The following is a 22,332-nucleotide window of genomic DNA, read 5'->3' as shown; positions in this document are numbered from 1 at the left end:
TTTTGGAGCCTGTCCTGGAACTAGCTCTTGTAGACCAGGCTGGTCTCGAACTCACAGAGATCTGCCTGCCTCTGCCTCCTGAGTGCTGGGATTAAAGGCGTGCGCCACCACCGCCCGGCTCACTGTGTGTCTTTGTAACCCACAGGAAAGCAAACACACTGAGGTTAAATACTCTTTCTCCTCAGGTCGTGTGGAACCTGACAAAGTTTCTAGCCTTTTCTGGAAACAGGGTCTTACATATGCCAGGCTGGCGTCAAAATCACCGTGGAGCTGAGACTGCCCTTGTACTTCTGATCCTACCGCCTCCACCTTCCCATTGCTGGGATTGGCGTGTTACCACCACGTCCAGTATTTGCGGTGATGAGAACAGAACCAAGAGCTGACGACTGTGAGCAAGCGCTGGGCCAGCTGAGCCGGACCCACGAGCACAAGTCTCTAAGCGATGACTGTCACTATTCTGAAAAATAAGGGGGACCAGAACGTGGCACCCGAGAGCACAAAGATGCAGCCCGCACAACTATCCAGACTCAGGATGTGGGGACTTCTGCGGGAACTGTAAGGAAAACAAGGTAGGTAGACAGACAAAGAGCCTCAGGAAACAACACTTGCACGGGCAGTGTATGTGCTTGATTCGAACACACAAACGTGAGTCTTCAGGAGCCAGCTAGAAAACTGAGCACTGTCAAGAGACATGAAGGTATTTCTGAATCCTTGTTCACCACGGAAGGCAGCACGGGCATTTCACACGTGTTTACGGAGAGCTCTTGCTATCTAGGAAACAGCGTACAGAGAAGTTAGTGTGGCCTGGGGTCCCATCAAGTGTCACCCGCAGAGTGGGCTCTGGCTACAAAACTGGGGAGCTGTCATGGGTGCCCAGGTTGTTTGTTCAGCCCGAAGAAACAGAAGCTCAGCCTAGGTCTGCAGAGCCGAGGAGAGCCAGGGGAGCTGGTTATTGTGGTTGGTACTAATTGCTGGGTATGAAAATGTCTGCTGGAGCCAGTGACAGGGACTGGTGCGACCAGGGTAACCTCTGTGTGAAAGCTTTCAGGTTTAATGGAGGAAGAAGAAAGTGGGAGGAGATGTGGGGGCGGGGAAAAGGAGGAGGAGGAACAAGAAAGGCAGAAACAGACTGGAGACAGCACCACCCCGGGGCTATGTCTTCTGGCCCAATTCATGATCCCTGCTTACCCAAAAGTTATACTTGAATCAAATCCATATTTTTCTTGGAGGCACAGTTGTTGAGCACACTGATCTCTTTGATAGGCACTAGAAATCTCCAGTGCTCAGTCAAGGTGGAATAAAAAAAATTAGCACGCTTATCAAAGCGACAGAACGGGCAGGAAATGCTCTACCAGGAATAAGCTGTCCCTGGGGCAGCCCGGCTGTGTTGGTTTAATGATAAGGATCTGTGCACCTTGGTTGTCTTCCTCCTGGTGCAGAGAAGGGCTACCAGTCGGGACTGATGGCCTCTGGCCACATCGATTGGCTCCAAAGGGCATCTCTTAGACCCAGGCAAAGGGCAGCCTATCTAGATATCTGGGTCACAGAGGCTTCCCTGGTTTCTGAATGGGAGCAAAGGGCAAGGGCTAAAATGGAAGAAAGAGGCTGGACCCCTACTTCTTCACACCTAAGACTGGTTGGTTTTCATTTCATTTAAGACAGTCTGGGCCTGTAAGCCGGCTCAGCGGGTAAAGGTGCCTGCTGGGAAGCCTGACCCGAATTTGATCCCTCAAATCCACACGGTGGAAGGAGAGAACTTCTCCAGCAAGCAGTCCTCTGCCGATCACACGTGAATAAAAAAAAAAAAGCAAAACTAGAAAGCATTTCTGAGACCTCCAAAAATTCTAGATAAACGGCAGAATGTGGGGTTAAATCACTGCAAACAAATTAGGATTTTAGGATTTTACCAGCTAGGAAATATTGCTTATGTGTTGGATTTGCAGAGAGACTGACTATATCAAATTTTGTATTATCAAGACTAAATATCTTTTTTATTTGAGTGGGAGGTTTGAGACAGGGTTTCTTCATAGCTTTGGAGCCTGTCCTGGAACTCACTCTGTAGACCAGGCTGGCCTCAAACTCACAGAGATCTGCCTGCCTCTGCCTCCTGAGTGCTGGGATTAAAGGTGTGTGCCACCACCGCCCAGCTAAATATCTTCTCGAGACTACCGTGTAAAGGAACTAGACCAAGTCCCATGGAGGATATGGTTTTGGAGAATTTTCTCTGGCAGATTTTTATACCACAGCAACCTGAAGAATTACACAAAACAATTTAAAAAGCCTCCACACATTTCCCTCTTTTTATACACAGTCTTGATGCTCAGAGTGGTCAGTCTGAGATGTTGCAAAGCTGAGAAGCAACTCACTCTAGCGCTGCAAGGCAGCCTAAAGGTTTAAATGGGAGGAATTCTTTTCTTTTCTGTCTCGTTCCTTCACAGTAAACAGATGTGTCCAGTGTATCCCCCCTGGAGAAACTCCTTTTAAAAAAACGCTTTCTTGCCTGGCTGGGGGTCAAAACCAGAGCTTTGCACAGGTTTAGCCGATGGCCAATGCTGCATTGCTGACTGAGGGGCTTGTCATGCTATTCCATGACAAACTCTGCTATTCCAACAGGTCAGGCAAGGGGTCACCCAGAGTCTGGGAGTCTGACATAGCAATGGTCTGATATAGCGAGCTACATTTGGATCCAATCAGAGTCTTTGGTGGTTTAAATATCAGGACACAGACAGAATTCAGGTCCAGTACCACATATAACTGAAGAAAAACAGGTTGCACTAGGCTACCGAGAGCCTGCAGACTTTCTGGTTGGTTCCAGTTACAAGTCTCTTTATGACCCCCCCACCCTGAAGTGACTTTGGCCAGATTATCTCACTACATTATATGGAGAACATGAAAGGATGCAGTGAGACCTTGTCTTGTTTCTTTCTGAGACTCTTGTACCACAAGTCTTCCTTTGACATTCTTGAGAGAGCCCCACCCCCAGCCCTGAAAATTTTCTTAGCGTTTACAAGGTGGACATTGTCCTTACATTCACATGTAAGAGGGACCAATAATAATACATTAGCTACCATTTCCAGTCTTTTCCTTTTGCCTTGGATGTCTCTCTCCTGCCTCCTGGGACCAGCGAGTTTAAGGTTCAGTGAAAGATGTCTTTAAAGTAAAGGGGACTGCAGACAAGAAGCCTGCATAAAGTAAGAAAGAAAAGAAGCCTGTGGATGTCAAGAAGCAGAAGAAGCCTGCAGGAAAAAAGGCTGCAGCTACCAAGAAACCAACAGCTGAGAAAAAGCCAGTAGAGAAGAAACCAACTAAAGAAGAGAAAAAGTCTGCTGCTTAATCTATTAAAATTACTTTCATTCCATTGAGCAAATAGAGACAGCCTATTTGAATAAAAACCTGATCAAAGATGCAAAAAAAAAAAAAGTAAGATGAAGCTCGGTGTGGTGGCGCAGGCAGAACTCTGTGAGTTCGAGGCCAGCTTAGTCTCCAACTTGACAGTCAGGGCTACAGTAAGTTGGGGTGCACATGGTGGCATGCACTTTTAACCCAGTACTCAGGGGTGGAAGTGTTGCAGTTCTGGGGAAAGGCTTCCCCAATGGGAGGGTTGCAGCTCTGAAGAGACAGGTTTCTCCTCTGTGTCACAGTTCTGAGGGGAAAGGTATCCTGGCAGTCGGGAGCCAAGGGATACCACAAAGTCACACTGCACACCAAACCTCCCACAAGAGATTCATCAGGAAAGACACAGGAGGGTAGTTGCCTCTGCTGGGGAGAAGCCGCAGAGAATTTAGCAAAAGGCAGGCTTACTTATACAGGGTTTTTGTTGGGGAGGGGTTTTCCTGGGTGAAGATTTCCAGGATGAGCATTGGTGAGGTTTCAGGCCAAATCCGGGGATTGATGGCATTTTGTGCTCAGGGATTGGTGTGTTTTGGTAGATTTTCAAACCTGGAAGTGGGCTTGGATCTTTTACCCTACAAGAAGGCAGAGGCAAGAGGATGTCCACGTGTTGGAAGCAGGCCTGATCTACAGAGAGAGTTCTACCAGCAAGGGTTACATAGTGAGACCCTGTCTGAAAAACAAACAAACGAACAAACATTGGAGAAGTGATTGGGGAAAATATTTGATATTGATTTTGGCCTTACTCCCACCCTCATGCCCAATCCCGTGGCACACACACAGACAGACAGACAGACAGACACATACACACACACACACACACACACGCCAATCCAGAAGGCAGAGGTCTGACACAGCTGACCAATGGCATGTTTCTGGTAGCTGGTATTTTCTGGAAGCCAGGCAGACTTGGAGAGGGACAGCAAAGGAGCTTCAAGGAAAGGAAGAGGTCTCAAGGGGCCCTGAGCAGGTGTGGCACCGCGGGTGAGGCCGCAGAGGCCGGCTATTTACTTTGGCTGGGTGTGATCTCTACTGTGTGTATTTCATGAATGGCCCTGGGAGGGTTCCTCAACACAGACAAGTGTTTACAGCTAAGTAAATGTTAACATCCATTAGCAAGTTCTCCACGTTCTTAAAATTATGGCGGCGTAGTGTTTATTCTTTCTATTTTTGAATATGTCAGATATTTAAATATTGAACACTGAATGCCTGTCCCTTGTCCCTCCAAGAGAGGGGTACCGAAACACATGAAGTAAACATTATATAGAGCTTTGTTTGACAGGCTGATTTATTTCAAAATCAACAAGCTGGCTGAGGGAAGTTCAGGGTATTAATTTCACATTTTTATTAACTTTTAATGAGCCCATGTGGTTTCTTCAAAATCTATATTACCTGTGCAAAGAAGTCTGTTCACTAGTGACCTAGCTTCTGATTTGAGTACAGAACCAACATTCATTTCCTACAGAGGCCAGTTTGAGTGAATCTAAAAATCCAGGACAGTTAACCTCATGAGTAGAAGACCTCATCATCCCACCATGTCCCATACGGTCCATCAAACACATAGGCTGAGCACACACCAATGCTAATGGAGATGGAGAGGTGGATGGGTAAAAGGACCGTGCTTTTAATACTTTCCTTGGTAAATTTTACACACATAGTAGGCACACTTACAAGTAACTATTTTACTGACTGGGTGAGTATTTTTACTTGTATATTAGTAAATATACAAATTATTTATTAAAAAGGTATGTTTCAGGTTAGGGAGACGGCTTAATGGGTGACGTGCACCACGCTAAAACAAGTGTGAGGATGGAGTTCCACGCCCAGCACCCATATACAAATGTCAGGACTTGGGGTCTCACCACTGGAGAGTAGGAGACAGATGGCTCCCTGGGCTCCCTGGGCAGCCAGCCCTGCCCAGCTCCTGAAGAATGATGCTGAAGTTGACCTCTGGCCTCTAAGTGCATATGCTCACACGGGTACCCACAAGAGTGCAGACTCATAAAAACACGCACCTGCGTAGAGAAAGAAAGGAGAGCCCAATTCCAGTTAACTGTCTTTCATGATTAGCTCGTTAAGAGAAAAGTCTGATTGGCTGAACACAGCCATTTAGCCAGGCTTTCTGGGTCAGAAAAAGTGCAGGCTGGTCATCCTATGGTTCAGGATGTCATTCTTTACTCAGCAAGAGACTATGGTCAGGGTGGTTTCTGTTAGAGGAGGGGTTTCGAACATTGAGGGTGATGTGTTCTGTATGAGGACATCTCTGATTTTCTGTGTGGGAAATCATGCCAGTGTTACTTGTCCACTAACTTTGTTCAAATGAATCCTAAAACTACCGAGTCAGCGGGGATGGGAAAATGCTGATTTATTATTAGCAAGATTTTTTTCGTATTAAGTGATCGGTTATGTGAGTGCGTGTATGCATGCGGTGTATACACGTGTGTACAGACACAGAAGTCAGATAAGAAGTCTGTATTGTGCTTGGTCACTCTCCATTTCATCCCTTTGAGACTGAACCTGGAGGTAGCCAAAAGCCCCACTGACCCTCCTGTCCCCATCACCCAGCCCTGGGTTTACAGAGATGTGAGTGGCCACATCTGAGATTTTAGACGGTGCTGAGATCAGAACTCAGACCCTTGTATGTGCACAGAAAACCACTCTTACCCACTGAGATATCTACCCAGCCCTTATGTTTCCTTGATTTTTCTATTCACATTTCACTTGCCAAACAACAATATGAATATGATATTCCTTTTTTCCATGTTAGAAAACACATAGGAAATAAAAGTTTTTTTTTTAAATATTTATTTATTTATTATGTATACAATATTCTTTCTATGTGTATCCTTCAGGCCAGAAGAGGGCACCAGACCTCATTACAGATGGTTGTGAGCCACCATGTGGTTGCTGGGAATTGAACTCAGGACCTTTGGAAGAGAGGCAATGCCCTTAACCGCTGAGCCATGTCTCCAGCCCCAGGAAATAAAGGTTTTATCTTTCCTTTCTCCCCCTCTTTTCTATGCTAAGGTCACACCCAGGTGTCACTTTGCTAGGCAAATACACCACAGCCCAAGAGTGCCGCTTTGATGATCACGTCACACCTGTGGTTGAACCCCAGAACCTTGTTCTATTCTTATCTTTTTATGCTTAGCTTAGCTTGAAGATTTTTTTATGTTTGCTTTAGTTTTGGTTTTTTGAGACGGGTTTCCCTGTGTAACCCTGGCTGTCTTGGAACTCACTCTGTAGACCAGGCTGGCCTCAAACTCAAGAGATTCACCTGCCTCTGCCTCCTGAGTGCTGGGATTAAAGGCGTGCACCACTACACTCTCCGCTAGTTCTTTATTTTTCTATGGACTTGTTTAGAAAAGAGTTTCAATATTATCTGGGGAAATATTCATATCTCTGGAACATTTCTACACCAAGAAAAGGTTGGGGCAGCTCGGCTGCTGTTGAGGGAGGTAAGCTAGTGTAGAAGGGGAGAATGAATATTCTCTTTTGACTTAACTTCCCAGTTCTGTGAACAAGTGTAACATTGCTGTTGGGGCGACTTAACTTCAGCAGAAGCGGGAGGTAGAGCTGCCTATACCCTCAGGTAAGTCTGACTCTGTCTGCAGGGCCTGTGCTTAGGCCTCCTGCAGCCGACTGCAGGAAGAGAAGGTTCTCTGCCTTTTCTTTACCCTTCACTTAGTGCTGAGTCTCTCCAGTTTAGGGGCAGAAAGGTACCTGGAGCTAACTAGAAGGGTGGATTCCGGCATCCTGACCCCGGAGGTTCTAATCTGGAAGTTCTGACATGCTAGGAATTCATTTTTTGTTTGTTTGTTTGTTTATTTGTCCACCCCACCCCCAGACAGGTTTCTCTGTAGCTTGGGAGCCTGTCCGGACACTAGCTTTCGTAGACCAGGCTGGCCTCGAACTCATAGAGATCCGCCTGCCTCTGCCTCCCAAGTGCTGGGATTAAAGGTGTGTGCCATCACTGCCTGGTTAGAAATTCATATTTTTAATGTGTTCCTTGAGGGATTCTGGGAAAATCGCATTTTGAAAGATGTTGCATTGGAAACTCGATAGGTGTTTTTGTAGGGGTGGAGTGGGTGGAGGACATCTAGATGAAACACTCTATTTAAAAACATCGGGTTTTAGCTGGGTGTGGTTGTGCACACCTGTTCTCTCTGCTACTCAGGAAGCTGAGGTCTGGGAGAGGAGCTCAGGAGTTTGTGGCCAGCCTGGGCAACATAGTGAGTTTCAAAATATTTAAAATGGGCCTGAGAAGTTTGTTCAGTCGGGAGAGTACTTGCCTTCCAAGCGTGAGAACTTGAGTTCTATTTCCAGACTCCAGTTTTTTGTTTGTTTGTTTATTTTGTTTTGTTTTTTAAAGGAGGATATAGTGATGCGGGCTGGAGAGAGAGGCTCACTGCCTGCTTGGCACATCCAAAGCGGTCTCAGAGATTCAAGGTGACCTGCTCCTGACATTTTCATCTAGCTTCCACATACGCGCACACACACACCTAAAACATGGGCTCTCCAACTCTATCAGCAAGTCAGGTTTCAGCAAACACCTTCCTTACGAAGGTTGAGGGGCTTGTTCCCCAGCGTTTCCCCTGCTGCTGCTGATCCGGGAAGGTTCCTTCCTCTTTTCCTTCCTCCCCTTCTCCTTTTCTGCCTTCTTCTTCTGGTTAAAGCTATGTTATCCCAGCTGGCCTCACGTGTCTGGACTCAGCAAGTCTCAGGCTTAGTCTCCTGAGTATCTGGGATGCACACGGTGCCATCCATTGTAGTGAACGCATGGATCTGACCGTCCCTCTCTGTTGTTATGCTCTCATTAGGGCCTTCTAGAATACATCTAGAATCTCGTTTCCCCTCCTGCTGCTTTATTAGGAAACACTAATTTGAGCGTACGTCCCTGAGACAGGTCAGGGAGTTGGTGGGGAGGTCTTTGGGCATCTGCCAAGGGCCTGACGGAACCGGAATTCCAGGAGTTAATTAGGACCTGGCTTATTGCCTTGTAGATTCGAACACCCGATTTTTGTCAACAAACAAGATTGAATCTGCTCTGTGACGAGGTTCACGTTAACGAAACTCATAGCACTGTGAACACACAAGCCTCACGTCACGGATTTGTTTACAGTTAGCGAAGGAGCTAGAACATTTGCATTAATGTGGAATCTCCCCACACACAAGTGGTTTGGGAAGCCCCGTTACAACCAGAAAGCTGCTTTGTGGGCAAGTTAGAATAAGGGAAGTCAAATACACAATTTGCTTTCTGAGGAAACTGGGCCTGCTTCTTGGATTTCCACAGTTGAGATGACATTCCTGGCCTTGCAGACTGAACTATGCCTTCTGGGGGCACGTTCATTTTGTGAATTTGTTAAAACAATGAGTTAAATTTCACTCTGAGAAGAAAATAATTTTATTTCTTTAAAGTGATTTCGCAGGGCCCATGAGAGAATGCCTGCTATGTAAGTATGAGTCTGAAGCCTAGAACTCATATAAAAAAGCTGGGCAGGGGAGGGCTTATTTGTAATCCCAGGGCTGGGGAGGGGGAGAGACGAAATCACTAGGGCCTCCTGGCCAGTCAGGATAGCCTACTGTGCAAGTTTCCGATCAGCATGGGATCCGGTCTCAAAAAGCGCGCTCCTACGGCGCCAAAGGAACCACACCCGAGGTCGATCTCTGGTCTCCACACCTGTGCGCGGACGTAAACAGAAAAGTGACTTTACCCCCACCCCACACCTTCTCTCTCTCTCTCTCCCTCTCCCCCTCCCTTTTTCTCTCTTTTACTTTACCGCTTTTCTCTTCCTTTTTGTTGGTTTTGCTAGTAATTCTTAGAAAGCCATCTCTATCAGTTCATACCCCGTTATTAATAACACAATACCACAGGCTGGGAACGTCTTAAAGAAAAAGGGTTTTTAGCTGAACGTGATAATACACACCTAATTCCAGCACTCGGGAGCAGGAGGCACAAGAACTGCCACAGGTTTGAGACCAGCCTGGTCCACAAAGCAAACTCTCGGCCAGGGGGAGGGGAAGTATGGGGGAGGGTGATATATCTCTTCTGTTTCATATTCCGGCCAAGAGCATCCGGTTGAGAAGATAGCCTTCTTGATGGCAGAGTTCTCTACATGGGAAGAGACGAGAGGACATAGATTGTGTTTCCTGGTTCCTTCCTCTTATGAAGCCATCAGTACTCAAACTTAAGCCTAGACCCCCTCCCAAAGGTCCCAGAGACACTGCATGGGTTTTTAGTACCTCCCAATCCTCCCAATAGGCTAGGAACTCCACCATGGGTTTGGAGGGCACAAGTCCAGGACCCCCACATTATTCATTTCCTAAGTTATGCACAGAGTAAGAGTTTGGGGTCCTTGGTCAGTTAGTGCACAGCTACCCCGTAGTGGGTTCTGAAACTCCCACTTTTCAAAGAAAATCAAAAGATGCTCAAAAACACAACACCCGATTTCTTTTGCCTTTGGCACAGAATATAAAATATTTCAGGATATTTGTGTCCCTTTTATTTTTACAAGGTTTTATTTTTTATTTTGGTGTATGTCTGTTTGTACATATGTTCACAGGCATGCAGGTGACGGGGACGCCAGAGGAGACCATCAGAGCTGGAGCTGAGCAGTGGCAGGCAGCTGTGAGTCACCCAGTATGGGTGGTGGGACCCGAACTCAGTCCTCCGCAAGAGCAGCAAGCGTGTTTGGCTTCGAGCTCTCCCTCTGGCCCTCATGCCTCTTCTTAGATGTAGGGGGCTCCTGCACTGACGGTGGGGCCTGTGCACTGTGCTGCCTGCCGAGCTGCTGGCCCTTGTGTGGCGTGGGACATTTGAGTGCGTGATTCTTTTAAATGGAAGGAGCTCTATTTGCACAGCACAGCTCTTCCACTGCTAGTGGGTTCTGTCTGTGCTAGGAAGCAAGCAGCGCTGCTGGAGCATAGCCACGGGCAGGCATGCTTGTCAGCATGTTGCAGACCCTGCGTTGGTCCCCAGTGCTGGTTGGGAGGAGGAGCAGACAGCATTGTCTCTGTCATGACCCCTGCTCTCCAGGTCTTTCTTGGATCCTGGCCCTTTCGTTACTTAGGATGCTGCAGGATACAGATATCAAAAAGTCACTTTGGTCCAGTTTGAGGAAGCAGAAACAACCAAGGGCATGAAATCAGCTCCCCCTCTGGAGTAAATGATACATTTACACTTAATGGACACCCATTTTACCCTTTTCCGTCCTGAATCTGCCTCACTTGGTACATTTGGCAAATTGGCTTACTACTTTTCCACCTCACAGCAGCGAGCATGGCCGCGCAAAGTTCCTGCGATTTTATTTCCTCCACTCAACATACCAACTGGGCTGAGGCTGCGTTTGTCTGTCGGTGTTCCTGCCAAACACGTCTGGCGAGGTGCCAATTGCCCTAGGGTGGCCTAGGTGTGCAGCCTTGCTCTGGATCACGTGACGGAGGACAGGTCGGCCTGAGCTGAATGAAGTTCTGTTGTTTATGTCTGTGTGGCTCAAGAGGAAAAGGGACCAGATAAGAAGTGGGGTTTGGGGAGAGAAGCCCATGGGAGGTGAGCACAGTGCTCACCCAGTCACTTGGTGACCTGGTCCTTTACTGAGCTGTATATGTGTCTCTCTAGCCTCCTTTGATGGGAGTTTCCTTATCTTGTGTTCCATTACATAGGACTCTGCTGCCAGGTGACTAATTAATCTGATATAGGCAGCAAACGACAGCGAAGACTCAGAACATCAGTTTCCTCACTGAGCAAGTGAGGACAAAATGGCCTACCTTGAGCCAGGTGTGGTGACACGTACCTTTAATCCCAGCACTTGGGAGGCAGATTTCTGTCATTTCGAGCTCTATAGAACAGGTTCAGGGACAGCCAAGGTTATTACACAGAGAAACCGTGCCTCGAAAATCAAAAATAAAAACAAAACAGGCCAGTCTGGAAGTGGGGGGTTAGAGACTAGTAAAAAAAAAATTAATGTCAACAATACTTATTTCTTCCTAATAAACACATTTTTCAGTTTAGTCTATGTATATCAATGAAACTGACTTGTCTTCTGGGTCATTTGACATGTGTCAGAATGCAGTGAGACACAGACTCTTAGTGACCCTCAAATCAGAGAGCAGAGTTCCATGTCCTTTCAAATATTAACATGTGATTATGTGAATGGATGGTGTGTGGATGTGTGGATGTGTGTGCCATGGCACACGTGAGAAGTCAGAGCACAGCCTGTGAAGCTGGTCCCCCTTCGACCTTACATGGGTTCCAGGTACCAGACTCAGGGTGTGCATGGCAAGTGTCTTTATCCCGAGTCATCTTGCCATCTCTGTATTATTTTTAAAAATATCACCAAATTTATCCTGCCTATAATTCCGATTTGAGAAGAAATGATAAACCATTCTCATATTCAAGGGTAAGAATCTATCGAACTTCAGGGACCACAGAGATCTGTAGGGACCCACGGAGACCCACAGAGCCCACAGAGATCCACAGTCAAATATGGGGGTGCCGAACTCGGGGAATCCTGCAGAAGAGAGGGAGGAGGACTCCGTAGGAGCCAAAGGAGTCAAGAACATCACAAGAAAACCCACAGAATCAACTAATCTGGTTCATAGGTGCTCACAGAGTCTGAACCAACCACCAGGGAGCCTGCCTGGGGCTGATGTGGGCCCTTAACATGTATGTGATGGTTGTGGTCTACCTGCTGTTCCTGATGCTTTGGTAGGCTTTCGGGACCCTATTCCTCACACTGGATTGCCTTGTCCCCTTAATACAAGGGGAGGAGCTTAGTCTTACTGCAACTTGATATGCCATGTTTTGTTGATGTTCATGGGAAGCCTGGCTTTTTCTGAACAGAAACAGAGGAATGGATTAGGGGAGGGGGTGGAATTGCACAGAGTGTGTATGTGTGGAGGAGTGGGGAGAGGAGAGTTGGGGGGGGGTACTGTGGCCAGGATGTAAAATAAATTAAATTTAAAAAATGTATCAAACAGCAGGATCTTGAGAACAACTTTTTGCCAATGTCCTGATCCGCAGTAATAATAGCTGCAGAGTCATAGGATTGTCATAGCAATTAAATTTGTTACGTTCGTGAAGTGCTCAGAATAGAACTTAGCAGAAGGAAACACCATATATGTGTTAACAATTAATATTACTTTTTTAATTTATGGTTTCTTAAACTTTAAGTTGTAATATGTCAGCAACAAATGGAAATGCAAAGATGGATTTCTTCCAAAACAAAACAAAACACCCACAGAGCCTTGAGAAGTCAGGCATAGTGGTCTGCACTTGTAATTCCAGTTCCTGGGAGGCAGAGGCAGAAGGGTTATTTTAAGTTCCAGGCCAGCCTGATCTACATACCAAGTTGCCTTCCAGCTGGGGTACCACAGGGAGACACTGTCAAAAATTTTAACTTTACATTTTTTAAAAATGATTTATTTACTTTTGTTTTCTGTGCATTTTGTTTGTTGTTGTTTGTTTTTTGCCTGAATGTATGTCTGTGTGAGGGTGTTGTTTGTTTTTTGCCTGAATGTATGTCTGTGTGAGGGTGTTGTTGTTTGTTTTTTGCCTGAATGTATGTCTGTGTGAGGATGTTGTTGTTTGTTTTTTGCCTGAATGTATGTCTGTGTGAGGGTGTTGGGTCCTCCTGGAGTTACAGGCAGTTGTGAGCTGCCATGTGGTTGCTGGGAATTGAACCCAGGTCCTCTGGAAGAACAGCCAAAGTTCTTAACCACGGAGCCATCTCTCCAGCCCATTTTAATTTTTAATGAAAATCACTTTATTGTAAAAACTTTCAAATAAAATATCACATACCTAGATTAACTTAGCCCTTCAAACAAGCACTTATTTGAATCCAAGATCTCTACATCCCAGTAAACATCTACACAGTTAGAAAAAACGCGAAAAGAAGCACAAAGAAGTGCATTGTAAGTAATAAGAAGACACGTCACTGAGGGCTGTCGTGGTGGTTTGAAAGAAAATGGCCCCAGAGGAAGTGGCACTATTGGGAGGTGTGGCTTTGTTGGAGGATGTGGGTCACTGTGGGGTGGACTTTGAGGCCCTCTATGCTCTCGGTACCCTCAGCGTGGCACACAGTTGCTTCTGCTGCCTGCAGATCAAGAAGCAGAACTCTCATCTCCTTCCCCAGGCACCAAGTCTGTCTGCATGCTGCCATGTCGCCTGCCATGACAATAGTGGACTAAACCTCTAAAATGTAAGCCATCCCAACTAAATGTTTTTCTGTATAAGAGTTTCTGTCGTCATGGTGTCTCTTTAGAGCAACAGAAAACCTAAGTAGCTATGAAATATGAGCCCAACCCATGAGTTTCAGTATTTGTCTTTTTGCCTATTACGAATCAGTCCTTATCATTTATTTGAATTCCACCAAGAAGAGAGGGAACGAGAGAACAGGTGCTGCTGGTCAAGTGCCTATGGTTCTAACTCCGGTTCTGCTCCCCAGGAGGGACGAGTTTCCAGGTGATGACCTAAACTCCTTCAACTTCCTTTAGTTCAAGGAGCAAACTAGGAGCGCATATCTAGAAGACTATGTGAAGCATCTTGAGCTACTTATCCAATCCATCCTCAGCCTACGGGTTGGGTACTGAGATGTGGCAATGCCATAGGGCCAACTAAGATCCCCCTCTTTTTCAGATAAAAAAAATCACAGGTAAATGTTTGATTTATCCTCAAGACTGGGGATACTTAGGTTGGTGAAGTGTTTTCCCTACAAACACGAAGACCTGAGTTTGATCTCCAGAGCCCACCTAAAAACAAAACAAAACAAAACAAACAAACAAATAAACAGCAACAACAAAACCCCCAAACACTGTTGTGGTAATGTGTTCTTGTGATCCTTGTACTGGGGAGGTAGAAGCCTCAGGGTCCCTCGGTCAACCTTGCCTAAGCAGTGACAATGAAGAAACCCTGTTTCAAAAAACAAGGTGACCGGCATCTGATGAAGGACACCTGAGGTTGATCTCAGATATATGTTCATGCACACACACAAGTAGTCATACAATCCCTGGAATTAATAATAACACATATTGAATGTGACTTTTACACTACTTTTAGTTTTTTTTTTTTTCAATTTAAAAACCGAGAAGTTGGTGGTTAGCGATTTAGCTCAGTGGTAGAGTGCTTGCCTAGCAAGTGCAAGGCCTTGGTTCGATCCAGAAAAAAAGATTGAGAACTTAGAGGCTGAAGAAATGGCTCAGTTATCAAGAGCACTTGCTGTTCTTTCTGAGAGAACCTGGATTTGATCCCCAGCACCAGTAGGCTGCTCACAACCATTTGTGAATCCAGTTCCAGGGCACTGACGCCGCCTTCTGGCTTCCTCATGAGCCAGGCTTGGAAGTGATGCACAGATAGACATGCAGGCAAAACACTCATACACATAAAACAGTAAATATAAAAAGTCGAACAGTCTAACATCTAGCAAGACTTTCTCTTTTTGGGTATACCCTGTCTGTCTTCTCTTCCTTCCATTCTAGTTTTAGGATGTTTAGTTAAAACCTGGGAGGGGGGAGGAGTCTGTTGTGCAGGGAGAGGAGGCTAACTTTCTCATTGTTTGTTTGTAAGGCATGAAAGTAAGAACCGGGGCCTTGTTAATCCAGTTCTGACTTGGCAGATAGGAAGAGGCCATGCAGGGAAGAAAGCCTTGGCAGTGATGGAAGGAACTTCTCACTGCTGAGGATGGAAGCGCTGAGCAAATATGGGAGAGAGGATTGTACAAGGAAAAGGACGGGAAGGGGAGGGGGTGCTGTGTGGAAGGCAACGTGCACCGTTCTCACAAATCGTCCTGACACATGGGTAAATGAAACACTACAGGAAAAGTCAACGAGGTGGAAGGGAGCAGGGTGCAGGACCTCCAGCACTGCCGATGCTGTGAACAAGTTTTTTCAATGGAACATGCTGTCGTTGGGGAGCAAGAAGGATTCGAGGCTACAGTTGACTTCTCTTTACAAAAGAGCAGAGGTACACACACACACACACAATTTTCTTCTAGACAGGTGTAGCTGTAGCTATCCTGGGAACTTGCTCTGTAGATTAGGCTGGCCTGTAGACCAGGCTGGCCTTGAACTCCGCCTCTTGAGTGCTGGAGCCCAGCACTAGAAGGTACATTTTTAAAAGACAAATCACTGTTTACAGTTTTTAACATTTGACTTCTCTTCCCCCACCAATATAAAAACAAAACTGACTTGTATCACACTCTTTCTCACCTTCATATTCCTTTAAACTAATATTACTAGGTCATTATCAATGTGGTGGGAGAGTTGGGAGAGTGGGGGAGGGGAGAGGAAGCAAGATCATTATGAAAGAATGACAGAGTAGAGCTGGGAAGCACAATCTCTAGCTACGAGTAACAGGGTATTCAAGAGCCCCTGGGATCCTTAGAAGGCAGGTGCTATATATGCAAATGACCTAGAAAGATGTTTCCTCCCTCTCTAGCCCACTTCCATTCTGGGGAGTGTTTTTTTCTTACTTAATACTGTTTCCGTTTCTATCAATACCCATGTGTGTCCCTAGTCCTTTTTTTTTTTTTGTTGTTGTTGTTGAACACCAGATCCTAGAAGTTTCAGGGAGAGCACCTTTGGTCTTAGAGCCTCATCTACAGCTTTGATAAAGAGCGGCATACTTTATCTCAGCTAAAAGGCCAAGGAAAGCAAAAATCAGTAAATTAAGACAAAGGGGAAGTATTTGCCCCAAACTATTAGGTCATAATGAAGGGCTGTCTTCAAGTGTGAAGGAGAAATTCTGCTCCAGGTGTGCACTCCTCTGGTGTGAAGAGTCCTGGAATGCTCAGGGTCACACAAAACTTATTTGAGTCAATGGCATGAGTCCTTACCTCCCAAAGTCTAAGAATGAAATTCACAGAAAGTAAGAAGAGCAAGTTTACAAGGTAGTATTATAGAGAGAAGCTTAAAGAAGAAAGATTGCAGAGAGCAGAGCTCTGGGTAGCAAGCACAGCTCAAAAGGCCACCCAAAAAAGGTTGGATTAGCTCTAAGGGGATGCAAGGGAGGGAAATTCATTGAGATGTCTGTCTAGGGGTGCACACTTGCTTCCTGCCTGCTTGCTTTCTTGCTTGCTCTTTTCTTCTCGTGGCACAAACTAGACAAAGAAAATTTCCATCCAGACTGGTTAATGCTCTGAGCATACCATAAGCTGAGCCAGTACAGAGCCCATGCCCTGAGCCAGCCTGAGAGATGATCATGGACACACACATATGCTCAGGTAGGGAGTGGTCACAATCTGAGGCCCTCTTCTGCCTGTCTCTGACTTGCTTTGTCCATCTTGGACTCCTGGTCATTAGTTCTGACAGGCATGGCTTGTCTGACATTGCAGGTGTCCTTGAACAGGTCTGCTAGCTGCTTCTCCGCCTATGCTCTTTCCCCTTACTTACGAGGCCAGCTTGCAGTTCATCACAGGCCTTTCCCTCCACTGTCTAGTGATAGCTAACATCACAGCGACCAGATGTGGCTGTCGTCCTCACTGGTCCCCTCGCGTCACCTCCTCATCTACTCGATGACCGTTTCTGGAGTAGGTGGAGCTTTCTGTCCGAAGCCATCCCGCAGTCTGTATGGTCAGCTGCATTAGAAGCGAGACTCCGTGAAATGACGACACTGTCTTGTGTATGTTTTTCATAATATATATATACATGCATGCATGCATACATACATACAGGAGCCAGCCAGCCTGCAAGCACTGACTTGGAATCCTGTGCTTTCTCTTGTCACTTGCTCATCTCCTATCCAGCTTTAAGCCTTGTTTTTACCTTCCTCAGGGTTCCCAACCTCACCCTTGTAACCCTAACCTGTGTTTGTAATACAACAGGACAGAACTTGCTTCCTCATTTGTAGCTTCTAGACTCTTGGTGTCCACTAGCACCAGGTGTCCACAACTACTGATGAAGGTATTCTAAGGTGTCTAGTCCCAAGCCTTCGGGATCTTTTCTGTACTATCTAATGGGGGAGACCCAAACACTGGGCAAGGCCCCTCTCCATCACTTGGAATTCTTAGAACACTGGCATGCTGTCTGTCACAGGTGTTTGGCTCAGCTCCAGCTGGCAGCCATGAAGGTGAGTGTAATCTATAGGATGCTATTTACTGGCCAGTACTTAATTTTTCAACACTGATGAAGACTACCAATACGTGTAACCATAATGCTCATTACCTCATGACACTTATTTTTTTCTTTCATGTGTGGACATGTTCCCTGTGTGCAGGTGCAGGTGTACACACCTGCAAGTGGAGGCTGGGGATTGACAATGGGTGTCTTTTCAGTGCTGGTTTGAATAAGAATGGCCCTCATAAGCTCATACATTTGAATGCTTACTCACCAGGGACCAGACAGTTTGAAAGCATTGGAAGGATTAGTAGGTGTGGCCTTGCTACAGGAAGTGTGGCTGGGGGTGGGATTTGATGTTTCAAAGATCCCGGTCAGGTAATCCCCACTCTGCCTGCAGATCAGGAGGAAGCTCTCAACTGCTTCTCCAGCACCACGCCGTGCCTGCCGTCATGCCTCCTTATTTTATTTGGGAGAGTTCTGTCTGTATGGATATATGTGTATCACATGTATGCTAGGTGCTCCGGGTCAGAAGAGGACAAGTGATGCCCTGGAGCCAGAGTTACAGACCAAGGTGAGACACTGCGTGGGTGCTGATAACTAAACTCAGGGCCTTTGTAAGGACAAGATGGCGCTGAGGAGCCATCTCCACAGACCTTTCACCTTGCTGTTTGAGACAGGATTTCCTCCTGAGCCTGGAGCTAATACATGCAGTTAGGCTGGGTGGCTGAGCTCCAGGGTACTGCCTTCTCTGTCTTTCCTCGGTGCTGGGGTTACAGATGAGCACTCCCGTGCCTGGGTTTTATGTAGGTACTGGGGAAATCAAATGCAGGGCCACAGCTCATACAGTACACACTACACAAATGAGCTCTCTCCCCAACCCCCATGATTTTCCCATAAGGCCTGTATTTTCTCTGTCCAGATCTGTTTGTGGAATAATGAACCATCATCGTTTGTTTTCAGGAGATATGGTCTCTTTGTAGTGTAGACTAGCCTCTTTCTATGTAGTAGAGGATGACATTGAACTTCTGATCCTCTTGCCTCCACCTCCTGAACGCTGGGATTACCTGTTTGTGCAGTGCTATGGTTCAACCCAAGACTCGATGCAAGCACTCTATCAACTAGGCTGCATCCACAGCCCTAATTTTACGTTTGTACATTTTACTGATAATCCTGAAAACCCTAAAGTGGTCTTAAAGACGTGGTTTAGAAGAAGCCTACCGGTCTGCAGCAGTGTTATGCAGACTGGCTCTGCTTAGGTTCACGTGTATTCCAAGCCGGGAATTCAAGGGCAAAGGGAATTTTATTTTGTAATTGAAGAATAATGTTGCAAATGCCCCCCCAAAGCTTGGTTTTGGATGGTTCTAGCCACATAGCTGTGACTAGTTTCTCAACTGTTACATACCTAAAATCAGACACAAAAGCTCCTTTTCTCAAAAATAGATTCCTGGAGAGAGCAGAACAGAAGAAAAAGTGTATTTGGTTTTCTAAAAGGTCTATGTATTGTCCAATTAATTTTGTTTCTTAGGCCTTTGGCCATGGTAGCAAGGAATAACTTTTATAGGTGGTAAGAGGATTACTAAATAATTGAAGTTTCAGAATCGCTTAACAGACACACACACACCTCTCAGTTATCTTGTTTTCTAAGTTTGATTCTTCTGGCCCGATACAGAGCCAAGTGCAAGGTGACCAGATGCTTAGTCTCAGGACTGTCCTGGCTTTCACCTCGGCTCTCCAGGCAGACCTCTGAATATTCCGGCGGTTAGGGCATCTATTCCCCTAGACTCGCAGATGCTGCTCTCCCCCCACCGGCTCTGCACAGAACATCATTATCTTTGCTGAGCTTCTGTCTCTATGGCAATAACAGATGGGAAGTGCTGTGGAATTATTCATGTTCACACAGGCAAGCAGTCAAGGAGCGGAGGGTAGGAGGTGGGAGAGGGGCATGACCTGAGAGCACGGAGATGGGGGCCGACAGGAGCTGGGGCGGGGGCGGTGATGAGGCGAACATTTGTTAGATTATTGGGGGGGGGTGGGAGAAAAATCTTTGAGCCCCCAAATACTCCCAAGTGGACAACTGCAAATGTGGACCTAAACATGAGTAACCCCGAAGCTGTAAAAATAAAAAACTGGACGGGAAAAAAAAAAAAGAAAAAAGGGGGGGGTTTGGGGGAAGAGCGCGGCCGCCGAAGCTTGAGTTCCCTAAGTCTGCGCAGTGCTACTCGCTGCGCTATTTCAGTTCCTGGTCCTGCGGTGGGGTGGAGAAAAGGGGATTTCTTGGTGTTTCGAAATGTGACGGCCCAGCTCCACAGAGTCGAATATTCGAACAGACTACCCTGGGTACGTTGGCTAGGAAGTCCCCCCACCCACCCCCTGCCGCCCGCCCGCCCGAGGTGGCAGCCGAAACCTCCAAAGTGGTTTATCGTTCTCCTCCTACCGTCTCTGGAAAAGAAAAAGAAAAACCTGAAAACCCCAATCGACGCGCTCAGTGAATTAGAACGGGTCACTGTGGAGGGCGAGAACAGCTGGGGCAGTCAGGTCTGTCTGGGCGGTGCGGAAACGGCGGTGTTTTAGGGGATGGCGGCCGCCAGGCGACCGGGCGAGGCCACCCCAGCGCGACCAGGCGGGGCTCAGCGCCGGCAGCTGGCAGGGCGGCCGCCGCGGGAGGCCCCACGGGGGCGAAGGGCCCCGCGACGTCTGCGCGCCAGGCCGGGGGGAGGGGGTGGCGCGGGGGTCGCCGGCTCCGGGCGGGGGCGTCTGCGAGGCCGGCTCACCCCAGGGGTCGCGGCGGGGAGCCGCCCGCGGGCCACCTCCGGGGCGGGGCCGGGCGGCCAGCTGCGGCCCGGAGCGGGGGTTGGGAGGGTGGCCGAGCCTGACCCCGGGCGCCGCCAGCTGCCAGGGTCGCGCACAGTGCAGCCTGCCGCGCCCTGCCCCCTCCCCCCCGCCCGCCGCACGGCGGCCCAGCGGCCAGGGCGCCCCCGGGTCTGGCCCGTCTCCACACGGCGGCGGGCGTGGCGGGGGCGGCCCCAGACAGCCGGCTGGGCGACTCGAGGAAGGAAGGAGGGCGGCGGGGGTGGGGCCGAGGGAACATCCTGTCTGCGCCGGGCACCGCAGACAGCGCCGTGCGCCAGCCGCCCAGACGGCGCGCCGGGCCAGCAGCGCGGGGCACGCGCGGGGGAGGGGGCGGGGGAGAGCAGGCGCACGCGCGTGCGCGGCGGAGGCGCCAGGCGCGCGCCCCGGGAGGGGGGGGCGGAGAGACGTGAGCGCGCAGCCCGCGAGGAGCCACAATAGGCCAGACGGCGCGCGCGCCCGAGGGACTGGCTGGCGCGGGGCCGCGCGGCGCCGCTGGCTTCGTTCCCTCCCCTCCTCCGCCCGCCGCCCTCGCTGTCCCCCGGGCGGCCGGAGACGGCGGCGGCGTCTGCGGGAAGCCGTGTCTCCGCAGTGACGTGGGCGGGCCGAGGGCCGGGTGACGTCAGAGGCTGTGTGTAGCGATGTGTGTGGGGTTCGGAGCGGCGCCGGCACAGCGAAGGCGGCGAGCGGCGGCGACGGCGGGCACAGGTGCGGCCGCAGGTCGCGAGGGGACGTGAGGGGCGTGCGGCTTTTGGGGACGCTGAGGTGGCGGCGGGGGTGATGGGGAGGCCACAGAACCCGTGGAGCTTCCCGGGTCGCGGAGGGCCGGAGTGGAGGGTCCGGGATGCGTGGGGTCCCGGGCGGGGTCGTGGGCACGGGGCGCGCGGCGGGGGTCCCACGGGGGGTACAGGCCTCGCGGATCCCTGGACGGGTCGGCTGGCAGGGGATGGCGCTGCACTTGACCCGAGCGGTCGGGACCTGGGAGACCTGGACGCCGGTCATCGCCGCCATCCCCCTGCCGTCTGCGCTCGGCGGGGATGCCCCGGGCTGGCTCCAGCTCTGAGCGTCCGGCGACGCGAGCTTGCGGGCTTCCGGGCTTGGCGCCCAACCTGCCCGCGCCCCCCTGGGTGCCACGGCTCGGGGTAGGTGTGGGGGGTGGCGCAGCCCCAGGGCGCCGAGGTAACCCCGGAGAACTTCCCGCGGACGGGCTGCGTGGGGGATTTCCATCGGCGGCCCCCGCGGTGGGGCGATGTGGGGAGGGCACTTGGGGTGATCCCAGTCTCGGGTGGGGGTTGGGAGGACTCCTCCCTCTACTTCCCTCTGCCCCCTCTCACCTCACCAGACGTCCGGAGTCCCCTGCTTTTCTGTCCTTCCTCCTTCTGTCGAAGATGGGTGGGTGTCTGCGTGGGCGCACGGCTCTGGGGGCGCCCCTGGGCTAGGTCATGCCTCCTGCCCTTTTCCTTGGCTCGCCTTGGGCTGAGGTGTCCCTGTAGTGGCGAAAGTCACGGCACGGCGGCTAGGTGGCTTTCGGCGGTAACCCTTTGGGTTTGTGTTAACATAAATTGCTGGGAGTTTAGAAAGGCAAGGTTTTCGTTTATCGGCTGCTATTGGGTCTTTCTCCCCGGAGGGAAGTGGAGGAAGACTCTTTTTTTTTCCCCCCACTCTGCCTCCATTTGCATTCTTTGTGAGGTCTGTCTGCCTTGTGCTTTTTTGTCCCGGATTAGTCTTGCTCAAGGATGGAGATTTCCAGGCATGGAGTCTTAACAGCTTTTGGCTTCTATTAAGCAAATTCGGTAACCTTTTAAAGGGAAAGCTTAATTTTCCCCCCATCATTTCAGAAAGGTAGTTTATATTGACTAGATGAATTAATCCACTTGAGACTAACTTAGTTACATATGGTAGGCATATTAACAAGTATCTGGTTCTTTATGAGAGCTGAAAATACAGGCTTTAAAAAATGAGATAAAAGATTACTTTTTAATTAAAATGACATAGTTGGGAAGCCTCTGGTACTGAGTTTTGTTTATTGTATTCTAAATGTGT

General features: G+C 48.7%; 1 protein-coding gene and 1 long non-coding RNA gene across 10 annotated transcripts in view; one reads left to right on the top strand and one right to left on the bottom strand.

Moving 5' to 3' along the window:
- Positions 1 to 5,004: 5,004 nt before the first annotated feature.
- LOC142836655 (uncharacterized) lies at positions 5,005 to 19,508 on the bottom strand. The gene is made up of 6 exons (XR_012908134.1): positions 19,064 to 19,508; positions 18,845 to 18,886; positions 11,184 to 11,279; positions 9,318 to 9,502; positions 8,974 to 9,070; positions 5,005 to 5,405 (listed from the first exon to the last, which is right to left on the bottom strand). It is a non-coding gene; the product is annotated as an uncharacterized LOC142836655 (long non-coding RNA).
- Positions 19,509 to 19,733: 225 nt separating this feature from the next.
- Skil (SKI like proto-oncogene) overlaps positions 19,734 to 22,332 on the top strand; it is a 29,736-nt gene continuing 27,137 nt past the window's right edge. For 7 of the 9 annotated variants that reach the window (XR_012908133.1, XR_012908132.1, XR_012908131.1 and 4 more), the window contains exon 1: positions 20,844 to 20,997. The gene's annotated coding sequence lies outside the window, so the exon portion shown is untranslated. Of the gene's footprint in view, positions 19,780 to 19,848; positions 19,978 to 20,843; positions 20,998 to 22,332 lie in introns of those variants that run through there. The other 2 variants (XM_075951079.1, XM_075951078.1) reach the window with 2 other exon arrangements.

Source organism: Microtus pennsylvanicus, chromosome 16, assembly GCF_037038515.1.
Source record: "Microtus pennsylvanicus isolate mMicPen1 chromosome 16, mMicPen1.hap1, whole genome shotgun sequence".
In the NCBI taxonomy this organism is placed as follows: Eukaryota; Metazoa; Chordata; class Mammalia; order Rodentia; family Cricetidae; genus Microtus; species Microtus pennsylvanicus.
This window is presented reverse-complemented; position numbering and strand designations above follow the sequence as displayed.